General features: G+C 39.6%; 1 pseudogene across 1 annotated transcript; it reads left to right on the top strand.

Annotated features, from left to right (window-relative positions):
• Positions 1–3,827: 3,827 nt before the first annotated feature.
• Positions 3,828–4,258, top strand: LOC306643425 (small ubiquitin-related modifier 2-A-like; annotated as a pseudogene). The gene has a single exon. The product of its transcript is annotated as a small ubiquitin-related modifier 2-A-like (transcript).
• Positions 4,259–12,639: the final 8,381 nt, after the last annotated feature.

Below are 12,639 nucleotides of genomic sequence, written 5' to 3'. Positions count from 1 at the left end.
TGCTCAAAGTAAACTGGGCTCTGAACAATCTCCAAACCTAACGGGGAGAGAGGGTGTGGGCAGACGGTGATGTCTGCTGGGCTCCTAAAATACATCTACCCAGAACTGGTTTTCCATCAGAAATCCATTTCCACTTGACCTTGTAATAAACAAAACCAGATGCAAAGAAAAAAAAAATCTATAACAGACAAAACCAGTGCATTTGTCCCCAGGAAAACAGGACAATCATACATGCAAAATTCATTAGACAGTTGTTCAGACTTTCTGAAGTGCAGAAGTCAGCTTTAATTATTAAGTGGGTGCACAAAACACATCTAAATAAGGAAAAACTGCTTGTGGAGCTCCAAAGTTTTTGGTCTTTTCTTTTTATATACAATGCTTATGTTGAAATTTAAAGTCTGTTTGCTTAAAACATATGGAACACTTTCTTAAGAGTGACTTTTCAATGATAATTTTAAAATTTTTGACTTGGTTCCAAAACAATAAAATGTTCCTCGAAGTGTTGTGTTCACACACAACTTCATCTTCGGGAACCCAGCACTAGTGTGTGAAAGGGGAGAAAGTTTGGAGTTTGGGGCTCCCTTCCAGATTTCCTGATTTACTGATTTCATCAGTAAATTCTACGAGCAAAATTATATTTTAGCATCTCTCAGCATCAATCCTCTGCAAAATCCTGTGTTGGCAATATTTCAAGTAGCTCCCTGGAAAGGAAGGCTGGTTTAACTGTTTCTCATTCTACAGGCGGGAAATTCCAGCAGCCACTGGGGACAGGGAGTGGGCAGGAGCCTGGACACCTGAAGAGCACACCTGCTATTCCCAGGAGGGGCATGCCTGGACACAGGGCTGCCTGCTTTTTGAAAGAGAAAAACAAAAAGCTAAGTGGCCCTTCTCAGCTTGAAGATGCCAGTGGCAGCTGCCAGCAAGTCCTATCCAGCAGGGCACACACTTGCCCCAAAAGAACCTGCCCTGACAGCCACGGTACGTTTATCTTGCTCCTCAGCCAAGACCATTACCTAGCATGGAGCCGGCCTTGACCTTGTATTTATTAAGCAGGACTCTGACAGGTTCCTGCTTGAAACATGCCACTGCTACCATTAAGAAACAAAACAAGGCCCCTGTCCATTCTTTCCCACAATGCTCTTTTCTCTATTTTGCTTTCATTGAGCTTTTCAGAATGGACTCGTGCTCAGTGCTTCATCTTCTCACAGAGTTGTCCTCATTGCAGTTGGGTCATGTGTGATAGACCCATGCTGGGCCTCTGGAACCACATTGCTAGCTTGCATGTGGGTGATTATGTTTTCCAAAGTGCCTTTCTGCACATTATTTTCTTCAACATTCATGATCAAGGTGAACAGGCATTGTAGTCCCTGCTTGACAGATAAAGCAAGCTGGGCCCCAAGGACTGAAGTGATTTGTGAGTTCACATCATTTAGGAGCGAAGTTGGTGAGTTAGGCAACTACTGGCAAGAAACAAATGGGACACTCAAGGTGTGGACTCAGGAAGGTCTACTTAGAAAGGGAGGAGCAGGCTCTAGGGGAGCAGGTTCTGGTGCCCTGCATGGGGCTGGGGTAGCCTGGCAGGGCTGGGCATGCGGTGGTCAGAGGTAGGAATGTCCTGCTGCCTCCTAAGGATGTCCTCATGGCCAAGTCTAGCAGAAAGCCTATCAGATCAGGGAAGTGTACAGAGCGGATCTGGAAGAGCCTATGGAAGATTGCAGCACAACCAGTGAGGTTAACATCAGAAACCTGCATCCTGTCTCTCCTCACTGGCCAGTAGCTCTGCAGAGAGGACTGTGACTGTCTAGCCTGAGGAGCTGACAGGCATAGGCCCACCTTGGGATTTTGTCAGGACCTAGCTTTGGCCATGAACGAAAGAATGAAAGAAAAAAATGTCTGAGAAGCTGGGTGAGTGCTCAACAAATAGTGGACATTCTTGTCACTGAGCCCATGTCGTCTTACATAACTTAAAATAACAGCAGCCAGGGAGATTTTCCAGGCTTGGTCTTATCTCGGCTGGGAACTGTGGATTTGCCATGATGTGCTTTTAGAGCTTTTCTCGACAACCTTAAGCCTTGTGATACAAACTATTACTTGGACAAATTTCACAGGTTTGGCAGTTGTAGCAACCTTCTTCTACGCATGTGGAAAGGCTCCAGACTTTCAGAATAGAGGATGGGACAAAATACAAAGCATGGAACAATACGGAACAAGTGGGATGTTGCCACTCTCGGCAGTCTGGTCCTGATGGTGCTCTGTGATGGAGGGCCGTCTTCTGTGGCCACCCCACCCACACCCACCTGCCGGCTGCTCACACTCAGCACCTTTTGGGGAGAATGTGCTATAGAGACATGGCCAGAAAAGGTTGAAGCAGCCCAGCAAGAGTGAAAAATCAGGGGGGTGTGGATCTCAGAAGGGTGAGGAGGGGGACCTGGGAAGGAAAGGGGATGAGAGATGGGGGAAGGAGGTTAGATAAAGGGTTTTTGGGGGGTGGGGGGCACTCTGTGTGATACACAGCAGATGGGAACATAATGGATAGAAAGTTTGAACACGTAGACAAGGCCAAGTGTCCAGCTTTGGCCAGTAACACCTTCCTGAGAACTTTCACTTTTGGAGAACTCCCACCCCTGAAAACCCTTCAGGCACAAGAAGGGACGTGAGTCCCTGCATCTTCAGAAGGTGGCCAGCCCTGCATCTGCCTGTACTCTGGTCTTTGGTGACCTGGGATAGCCAAATGCACCATCCACTTGCTTTAAGGTTCATCACTGCTGTGGGGTACGATGGTCCCTCTAATGTCTGTTACTTAAATATTCCTTCTACCTGTGTAGAAAAGTGCTAACGTACCGGTACAGCCCAATGCAGTGTTACAAAGGCAACACCAGCACGATCACCTCTCCTGTCACAAAATTGGACACTGCCAGCTCCAGAAATGCTCCCGAGCCACACACCCACCCCGTTTATAGACAACTTCACTCAGAAACATGGCCACCCAGGATGGCACTGCAGGGGCTCATTCTGTTCTGACCCACTTGTTTCCATCTCACTCCTCATCCACTGGAGAGCTGGATTCTGCTCTGCCGTTTCATAAGAGCTGAGTTTTTAAAAATTTTCAGAAAATTTGCAATTCAGTTAATGTCAGGTTGATGGTTTGAAACAAGTTACAGGGGAATACTTCCACCCTGGAAAGTGGCAAAGGCTAGACATCAGGGCCTACGTCTGTCCTCACCTCGCTCCTCCCTTGGATTACATTATTAGCAGGTCTTGGCTGGGCTTTCCCATTTAGAATGATCTGGGGAGCTTCTACACCTCTAGTATGTACCCAAAGTAAGTAAAACAGATATGTGACGGTGGGACCCAGGCATCAGGTGTCTTTTTAAAAAACCTACCTAGGTGATAATAATGTGCAACCAATATTGCAAACCATTCTATTAGTTGAATGAATGCCATTTATTGGAAAATGAGGAATAAGCTAACAGCAGCTATGTCCACGGTCCAGCTATACACTGAGGGAATGAGACCAGTGGCCCCCACACCTTTGTGATTAAAACAAAGTGAGACTGTATATGTTGAAGTGTGCGTATGTATATACATATACAAAAACACCTTCAAAGGAAAAAGATAAAAAATGGAAATTTTTACTGCTTTCTTTCTGCATCTCCAAGGATCAAGTTTTGCAGCCCTTGAGATGAGAATGTACCGCCATGGGGAGCACAGGGGAGATTGGCACTTATCTGGGGTCTGCACATGGCAGCCAGGCAGGTTATCTAATGGGCCCACTGCACACACAACAGCTGGGTGGAACACTGCCTCTCAGAATGAGTGTCTATTAAGACCAGAATGGGTGCTCGTTCGGCACGGACCTTGTACCTCTTTTGTGAAGTGGCAGCTGAGGAGACTCCAGCGCTCGCCCCATGGCCAATGAAAAGCCCAAGGAAGGAGTCAAGACTGAGAACAATAATCATATTACCTTGAAGGAGGCAGGGCAGGACGGTTCTGCGGTGCACTTTAAGATGAAGAGGCAGACACCACTTAGTAAACTAATGAAGGCTACTGTGAACGACAGGCTTTGTCGATGAGGCAGATCAGATTCTGCCCATCAGGGCAGCCCATTAATGAAACAGACACACCTGCACAGCTGGAAATAGAGGATGAAGATACAAAGGATGTGTTCCAGCAGCAGACAGGAGTGTCTTCTAAAAAGGGAACCTGCTACTTTATTTCAGAACTTTGTTCCTACAGACCAATACATTCTTTTAATTAGAAAACTGCAATTTGGTCCACCACATCCTGACTGCTCCAGTCTGGTTTTCTCTATTCTTTCATTTTCCCCTTCCCCATTCCTTTATTGTACATAAAGTAACTGGTGTATGTGCACAAGCATATTGCATTTTTTTTTTAACTAAATGGCCAATGGTATGTTTTGATTGACATCAAATGGAGACGGGATAGAGAAAAATACTGGTTATGTGAAATTATCCCCTTTCTCCATTAGTGCATGCTCAGTCAGTTCTTATATTTATATTCCAGTAAGTTATTTTGCTCTCACTGTTTTAACAAAAAAAAGAAAAAAAACCTGAACAACATAAAAATCCTTACATACCTTGTTCAATTGGAGAAGTTTAATGTTTTTCATTTATCACTGTAAAACCAAGGACAATTTTATAACTTTTTTGTATGTAGCTGTTACATGTAGGGCAATCTGTCTTTAAGTAGGGGTAAACTACTCTTAAAAAGAAAAAAAAAAAAAAAAAAAAGATTCCTAGATAGTTTTCCCTTCAAGTCAAGCGTCTTGTTTAAATAAACTTCTTGTTTAAAATGAAAACAAAACAAAACAAAAAACCAGAATGGGAACTGGAACACTCTGGAAGTTTCTGAGAAAATATTTGTGAAAAATTTACAAAAAGATTTATGAAAAATTTAGAGGCCAAAAAGCAACAAGGGTAGAAAATCATTAAGAGAAATTGTTTTAAGATGAAAAAGTAAAGAATGAGACAAAGGTAAAGTGGCTTAATGAGGAAAGCATTTTTTAAAGCTTAAAAATGCAACCTAGGGGCTGGGGTTGTAGCTCAGTGGTAAAGTGCTTGCCTAGAGGCCCTGGGTGGATACTCAGTACTGCAAAATAAATAAATAGATAAATAAATAAAAGCAAACCTCATTAGCAACAATACAGATCAGAAACAATCTGTTGGAACACTGAGCTCAAGAAGTATTCCAGGAATAAGGAAGGAAACAGGACAAAGGTTTGCAAGAGGAACATGGGAGAGAAGGTAATAGCTATGAAGGAAAGAAAGATGACCTAAAACGGACAGATAATTTCTTTTGAAAATTAGAAAAACTGGAGCAGAATAAATCCAACATAATTAAAGAAAGTTTCCTGAGGTTAAATGATAGAGACATTTGAAACAATCACCTGCCAGCTCCTCAGGAGGCTGAGGCGGGAGCAACTCTTGAGCCCAGGAGTTTGAGGCCAGCCTGCGTAACATAGCAAGACCCCATCTCAAGGAAACAAAAATTACCAAGTTCCAAGTGAAATAAAGAGCTCCTAAATACATTCTGAGAGGATTTATAAGTTTAAATAGGTATGAATGGACATCACAGACATACACCCTTCCTCCAAGTGACAAGATTCAACCTGGCTTTGCAAGTGTAACAATGTTTACTCTTACTACTTAGGCCCCTACTCTTATGGACCATGGGTCTTGCCAGAGATTTCCTTTTTAAGACTTTTTATTAAAGTATTGTGAATTCTGTTTTATATCTTTTCTTTTAACTTAATACAATTGTTTCTACTTTGCTGGTTTTGGGTTGTTTTTTTTTTTTTCTATTTTCTTTGGATGTTTGGTTCAAACATTTTCAGCCTTTCTTATTTTCTATCAATTTTTCTCCAAAAATCACTTTCGTTAACTGAAAAACAGTCTGGAGATTCCTTAGACAAGTTGGAATAGAACCACCATTTGACCCGGCTATCCCCCTCCTTGGCCTATACCCAGAGGACTTAAAATCAGCATACTACAGTGACACATCTACATCAATGTTTACAGCTGCTCAATTCACAATAGCTAGATGGTAGAACCAACCTAGATGTCCTTCAATAGATGAATGGATAAAGAACCTGTGTTAAATATACACAATGGAATATTATTCAGCCATAAAGAAGAATAATTTTATTGCAGGTAAATGGATGGAGTTGGAGAATATCATGCTAGGTTAAAAAAAAACCAAAGGCCGAATGATTTTTCTGATGTGAATGATGATATATAATGGCGGGGGGAGGGCAGATAAGGGAAGAATGGAGGAAGGATGGATTGTGTAGAGGAAAATGAGGAGTGAGAAGGGAACAGGGGGAAGATAATAGAATGAGACATCATTACCCTACATACATGTATGATTACCCAAATGGTGTGACTCTACTTTGTGTACAACCAGAGAAATGAAAGTTGTATCCCATTTATATACAATGAATCAAAAACATTCTTTTAATATATTTATTTTAAAAATGTAAACAATATATCTATTATTATTTAAAGTGTTTTCTAACTTCCAGTTAAATTTCATCTGAACTTTTAGTTTACAGGAGCATTTAAAATTCTCGGGTTTGAGTTATGGCTCAGGGGCTTGGGTTGTGGCTCAGCGGTAGAGCACTTGCCTAGCATGTGTGAGGCCCTGGGTTCGATCCTCAGCACCACATAAAAACAAAATCAATAAAATGCAGGTATTGTGTCCATTTACAACTAAAAATATTTTTAAAAAATTCTCTAATGTGAATGACAGTAGAGTGAAACAGACATTATCACCTCATGTGTATGTATGACTCCATGACTGATGTGATTCTGCAATATGTACAATCAGAAAAATGAGATTACACTCTATTAGTGTATGATCTATCAAAATGTATAAATGCATTCAACTGTCATGTACAGCTGATTAGAACAAATAAAATTTTAAAACAAGATTCTCTAATGCATGCATTCCTAAGTGTCTTTTTGTTACTGACTTTCACCAATTATACCATGGTCAGAAAATATGCTTTTTGATATTAATTCATCAAAATTTATTAAGACTTGATTTATGTCCAAGAACATGAGCACTTTTTGGCAATGTTCTATGTGCTTGTAAAGAATGTGTGTTCCTGCTATTGGGTCAAAGTTCTGTTTTACCATTTTATTAACCTATTTCATCTTGCTCAGTTAATTCTTATGACATGATGCACTGGTTACTGAAAGAGAAGCACTAAAATCTCCCATCGTCCCTGGGTGTGGTGGCACACACCAGCAGCTCAGGAATCTGAGGCAGGAGGGTCACAAGTTCAAAGTCAGCCGACACAATTTAGTGAGGCCCTAAGCAACTAAGCAAGACCATGTCTCAAAATAAAAAAATAAAATTGGATGGGTATGTGCCTCAGCCCTGGGTTTAATCCCCACCATCAAAAAATAAAACAATAAAACCTCCCATCATGATGAATGTAGTTTTTCCATGAGTAGTAAAAAATTAACTTTTGCTGTATATATTTTACATATATACACATATATATATAACTAAGTATATAAATATATAATATGTATGTACAATATGTGTACAAATATACACTTATACATATTTACATACTTATATATAAGTATACATACTTATACATATTTATGAAACTTTCCCAGTGAACTAAAATGTCTATCAATAAGCAATGGCCCTGTCTCTGGTCTGAAAAAGGATTATTTACAGTAGATTTGTACTTTAGAACTGTACAACCTTTATTTTGAATAGGTTCTATCCATGTCTTTTTTTCTCAACATCATTTTACTTTCATTCTGTTTCAAACAATTTATAGTTGGATTTTATTTTTAATCTAGTCCAACAACCACTGCCTTTAATATGTGAGCTTCACCCATTTCACACTGGTTGTCATTACTGATACTTTAAGTCATTTCTATCTTATTTTGTATTATTTGTGTATTTGTCCCATTTTACCGTCCTTATTTTATTCTTGTCTGTTTACATGTCCCCACTTTGTTAGTTTAAAAATCATATGCACTAGTCTTACACCTTTAGTGGTGTTAGATACCTGTACATGCGCACAATGTAACAATTGGGCCGATCTCTCCCCAGCCTTTGCCTCCCTCCCACCCCTAGTCTTTTCCCTCTACTGCTCTGCCTTTGATTTTTCATGAGATTCCCATTCCCTTTCTTTTCCTTTTTCCTCTTTAGCTTCTGCATATGAGAGAAAACATATGACTCTTGATCTTCTGAGTTTGACTAATTTTGCTTAACATAAAGGTCTCTAGTTCCATCCATTTTTCTGCAAATGACATGATTTCATTTTCATGACTGAATAAAACTCCATTGTGTATATGTACCACATTTTCTTTATCCATTCATCTGTTGGTACACACCTAGGCTGGTTCCATAATTTGGCTATTGTGAATTGTGCTGCTATAAACATGGGTACGCAAGGATCACTGTAGTGTGATGACTTTAACCCTTAGGATAAGTACCAAGGAGTGGCAGAGCTGGATCATGTGGTGTTCCATGTCTAGTCTTTTGAGAAAGATTCATACTGTTTTCTATAGTGGTTGTACTGATTTATGATCCCACAACAGTATAAAAGTGTTCCTTTTTCTCCACATCCTCTCCAGCACTTATTGTTTATATTCTTGTTGACTGCCATTCTGAATGGTGTGAGATGAAATCTCAATATTGTTTTGATTTGCATTTGCCTGATTGCTAATGATGCTTGAATATTTTTCACATATTTGTGGGTCTTTTGAGAAGTATCTATTTAATTCATTTGCCCATTTATTAATAGGGTTGTTTTTTTGTGTGTGGGTAGTTTTCTGAGTTCTTTATATAGTCTAGTACTAATCCTCTGTTAGAAGAGTAGCTAACAAAGATTTTCTCCCATTCTGCAGGTTCTCTCTTCACATGGTTTCCTTTGCTGTGCAGAAGCATAGCAAAGTCTTTTCCCCTGTTGATCAAGATCTTTTTCCAAATGCATCACTGACTGACCAAACTATAGTTTAGGTTTTTGTTTTGTTTTGAGACAGGGTCTCCCTATAGTTCCCACTGAATTCCTGGGCTCAAATGATTCTGCTGCCTCAGCCTTCTGAGTATCTGACAATTAGGAGTCTCTGATTTTTAAACCTTTCAAGGCTAGGAAGTCAAACTAACAGGATCAGATTTTGCTCCAATATCTATAGACATTTTCTTAGTATTTTGACCAAACAAGATTTTTTTCCTCATACAAAAATAAAAATCACAAAACTTTTTTAAAAAAAATTTTAGTTGTCAATGGACCTTTTATGTTATTTATTTATATGTGGTGCTGAGACTCAAACCCAGTGCTTCATATATGCCAGGCAAGCCCTCCACTATTAAGCTACAACCCCAGCCCTTTAAACATTTTTTAACCCAAAAAATATGTCTTCACACTTTTTTTTTTAATCATCCCTCTTTTCTACTTACTGTGTCTTGTGTTTGTTTGGCCTGATATTTCTTCTTTCTAAAGCCATATTTTGAAACAATCTTAATATAACCTTTGAATTAGATAAAAAAATTTTTTCTAAAAAGCATACCATCGCATTTTACAATTTTTTATCAAAAACACATTTTTTTAGCCCATTATATATACAGAATCACGTCTTGATTAGAAGTTTTAACTCTCAGTAGTTTTTACAGAAACCCTAGGAAGTAATGTCTGTCACATACCATTTTATAAATACGTATTATTTATTATTTGAACTTTTTATAGAAAAATAATTTTGGTATACACCGGGACACAGTTACTAACAGATCCACATATATTTTGTTGTTATTGTTGAGTTATATATGGTTTTTCCCTCATATTCTTGTGATTGATAAGCATCAAGCTATTTTCATTGTATACTGTTTTTAGATTGATTATAGTTTTATGATTGTAAGATATTTCACAGAGACAAACTTTTCTTGCCAGCACATCCAAGTAAACAAATGTATACTGACAAATCTAAAGACATTTTTATTTTTATTTTACCAATGACTTAGAAATAAGTTGATTTATTAAAGATTTACCCAAGTCACATGAACTTAAAAAAAAAATTTAGTTCTTATTTTTCCTGAGAGAATTTCTGATTTATAAAACCACTTTTTTTTTCCTTAAGTCAAACTTTTCCCAAGTACCAAGAGAAGAGTTGTTGAGGATGAGAGCGCTCTGAAAAAATAGGATTTTAGATACAAAAGTCCAAATGATCAAAGGAATACCTACTTTAATTGTAATTCAGAACTAATAAGCTGTCCATGACCTAACCATGGACACAAGAGATGTTCCCAGGAAAGGTATACAGGATGTAGTCCCCCTCAAGATCCAAAGTTTCTCCTATAGATAATCTAAGAAAGTAAAGACCCTCCTATGACAAAGCAATGAAGTTGTGACAAAATAATCTCTAATTATGACAAAACATACAAAAGACCGCCTATGGACTGAGACCTCTGAAACTATGTGCAAACTTTTCCTCTTCTTAAAAAAAGACAAACTATAACAACAACAAATGTTAGCTGGACTTGGTGGGGCACACCTGTAATCCCAGCAGTTCAGGAGGCTGAGCAGGAGGATCTCAGATTGGAAGGCAGTCTCAGAAACTCAGCAAGGCTATAAACTCCCTAGTGAGAACTTGTATAAAGGTTCATCAACAATTAATGAGAAAATTTAAAGAGAAAAAAAAAAAAAAACGGCTGGGGATGTGGCTTAGTGGTTAAGGGCCCTTGGGTTCAATCCTTAGTAAAAAAAAAAAAAAAGCTAGATTAACAGGATGAAACTATACCACATGTTTTATGTAGCATGGAAGTCCACACAAGAAAGACAAAATGAAGCAGTGCTGGTTACCAACACAGAAATACAAAAGACATGTAAACAGATACTCTGGCATTAAGTTTAAAAATTTTAGTCATTAAGCAATAAAATTCAGCAATACATAGTGGCTTATAAAAGCACATTTGGGGGCTGAGGAGATAGCTCAGTCGGAAGAGTGCTTGCCTTGCAAGCTCGAGGCCCTCGGTTAGATCCCCAGTACTGCCAAAAAAAAAAAAAAAAAAAGCACATTTGGGGGACTAGAGGGAGGCTGCATTCCTTGTCGCTCCGTAACTCCGGTTCCAAGCAGAGGATATCTGTTTCTTGGTGAGGCAGTTTTTGCTGCTTATCAATCCCCTGCTGTTTACCCCATTTGTCTGCTGTGACCACCTGCAGTCTTCCAGCATATCAACCCCTTTTTTGAGTGCAGATTGCTCACTGTCAGGCACCTATCATCTGCCATTTGCCTGCCTCTCACCTGTCCATCACCTGCCTTACACCTATCCATCACCCAACGCATGAGGTTCACCTCCTGATCCTCTGACAACAGTCAGCAAACTGATCACCGACCGCCAGTGGAGCACCAGCTGCCTGCTGTTGCCTGGAAGTTCAGTTACAGTACCTGCAGGTTTGATTACACGTGGCTGCCACCATTTTGAGACAACAGCCAGGCCCCATAGGACCCCCGGCTAGACTGACTGAGCCCCGTCTCCAGGATCCCTCAGCGCGACCGATCACTCCCTGCCTCTGGGGCCCTCACATCGACTGACTGCTCCCTGCTGCCAGGACCCCCAGGCCAACTGACTGCGCCCTATCACCAGGACCCCAGACCGACTGATTGCACCTGGCCTCCAGGATCCCACAACCTCACCAAACACACCCGACCTCCAGGACCCCTGCCTGACCAAACTGCACCCCGCCTCCAGGACCTCCAGCTGACCACAACACAATAATCTGGGTGACTTTAATGCACCGCTGTCACCACTAGATAGATCTTCCAAACAAAAACCAAACAAAGAAACCATAGAACTCAATAACACAATCAATAACCTAGACTTAATAGACATATATAGAATATTCCATCCATCAACAAGCGGATTCACTTTCTTCTCAGCAGCACATGGAACCTTCTTGAAAATAGACCACATGTTATGCCACAAAGCAGCCCTTAGGAAATGCAAAAAAACAGAGATACTGCCTTGTGTTCTATCAGATCATAATGGACTGAGAGTAGAAATCAATGACAAAATAACACACAGAAATTACTCCAGCACCTGGAGACTAAATAATATGCTACTGAATGAAACATGGATAACAGAAAATATCAGGGAGGAGATAAAAAAATTCTTAGAGGTCAATGAGAATGACGATACAACATATCAAAATCCCTGGGACACTATGAAAGCAGTACTAAGAGGAAAATTCATTGCATGGAGCACATTCTAGAAAAGAATGAAAAGTCAACAACTAAAGAACCTAACATTACAGCTCAAAGCCCTAGAAGAAGAAGAACAGAATAACAGCAAAAGTAGCAGAAGACAGGAAATAATTAAAATCAGAGCTGAAATCAATGAAATTGAAACAAAAGAAACAATTCAAAAAATTGACAAAACAAAAAGTTTGTTCTTTGAAAAAGTAAACAAGATAGACAAACCCTTAGCCACACTAACAAAGAGAGAAAACTCAAATTACTAAAATTCGTCATGAAAAATGAAATATTATGACAGACACCACTGAGATACAGAACATAATGAGAAGCTACTTCAAAAATCTGTATTCCAACAAAATAGAAACTATCGAAGACACTGACAAATTTCTAGAGACATATG

Source organism: Sciurus vulgaris (genome assembly GCF_902686455.1).
Source record: "Sciurus vulgaris genome assembly, chromosome: 14".
Lineage (NCBI taxonomy): Eukaryota > Metazoa > Chordata > Mammalia > Rodentia > Sciuridae > Sciurus > Sciurus vulgaris.
This window is presented reverse-complemented; position numbering and strand designations above follow the sequence as displayed.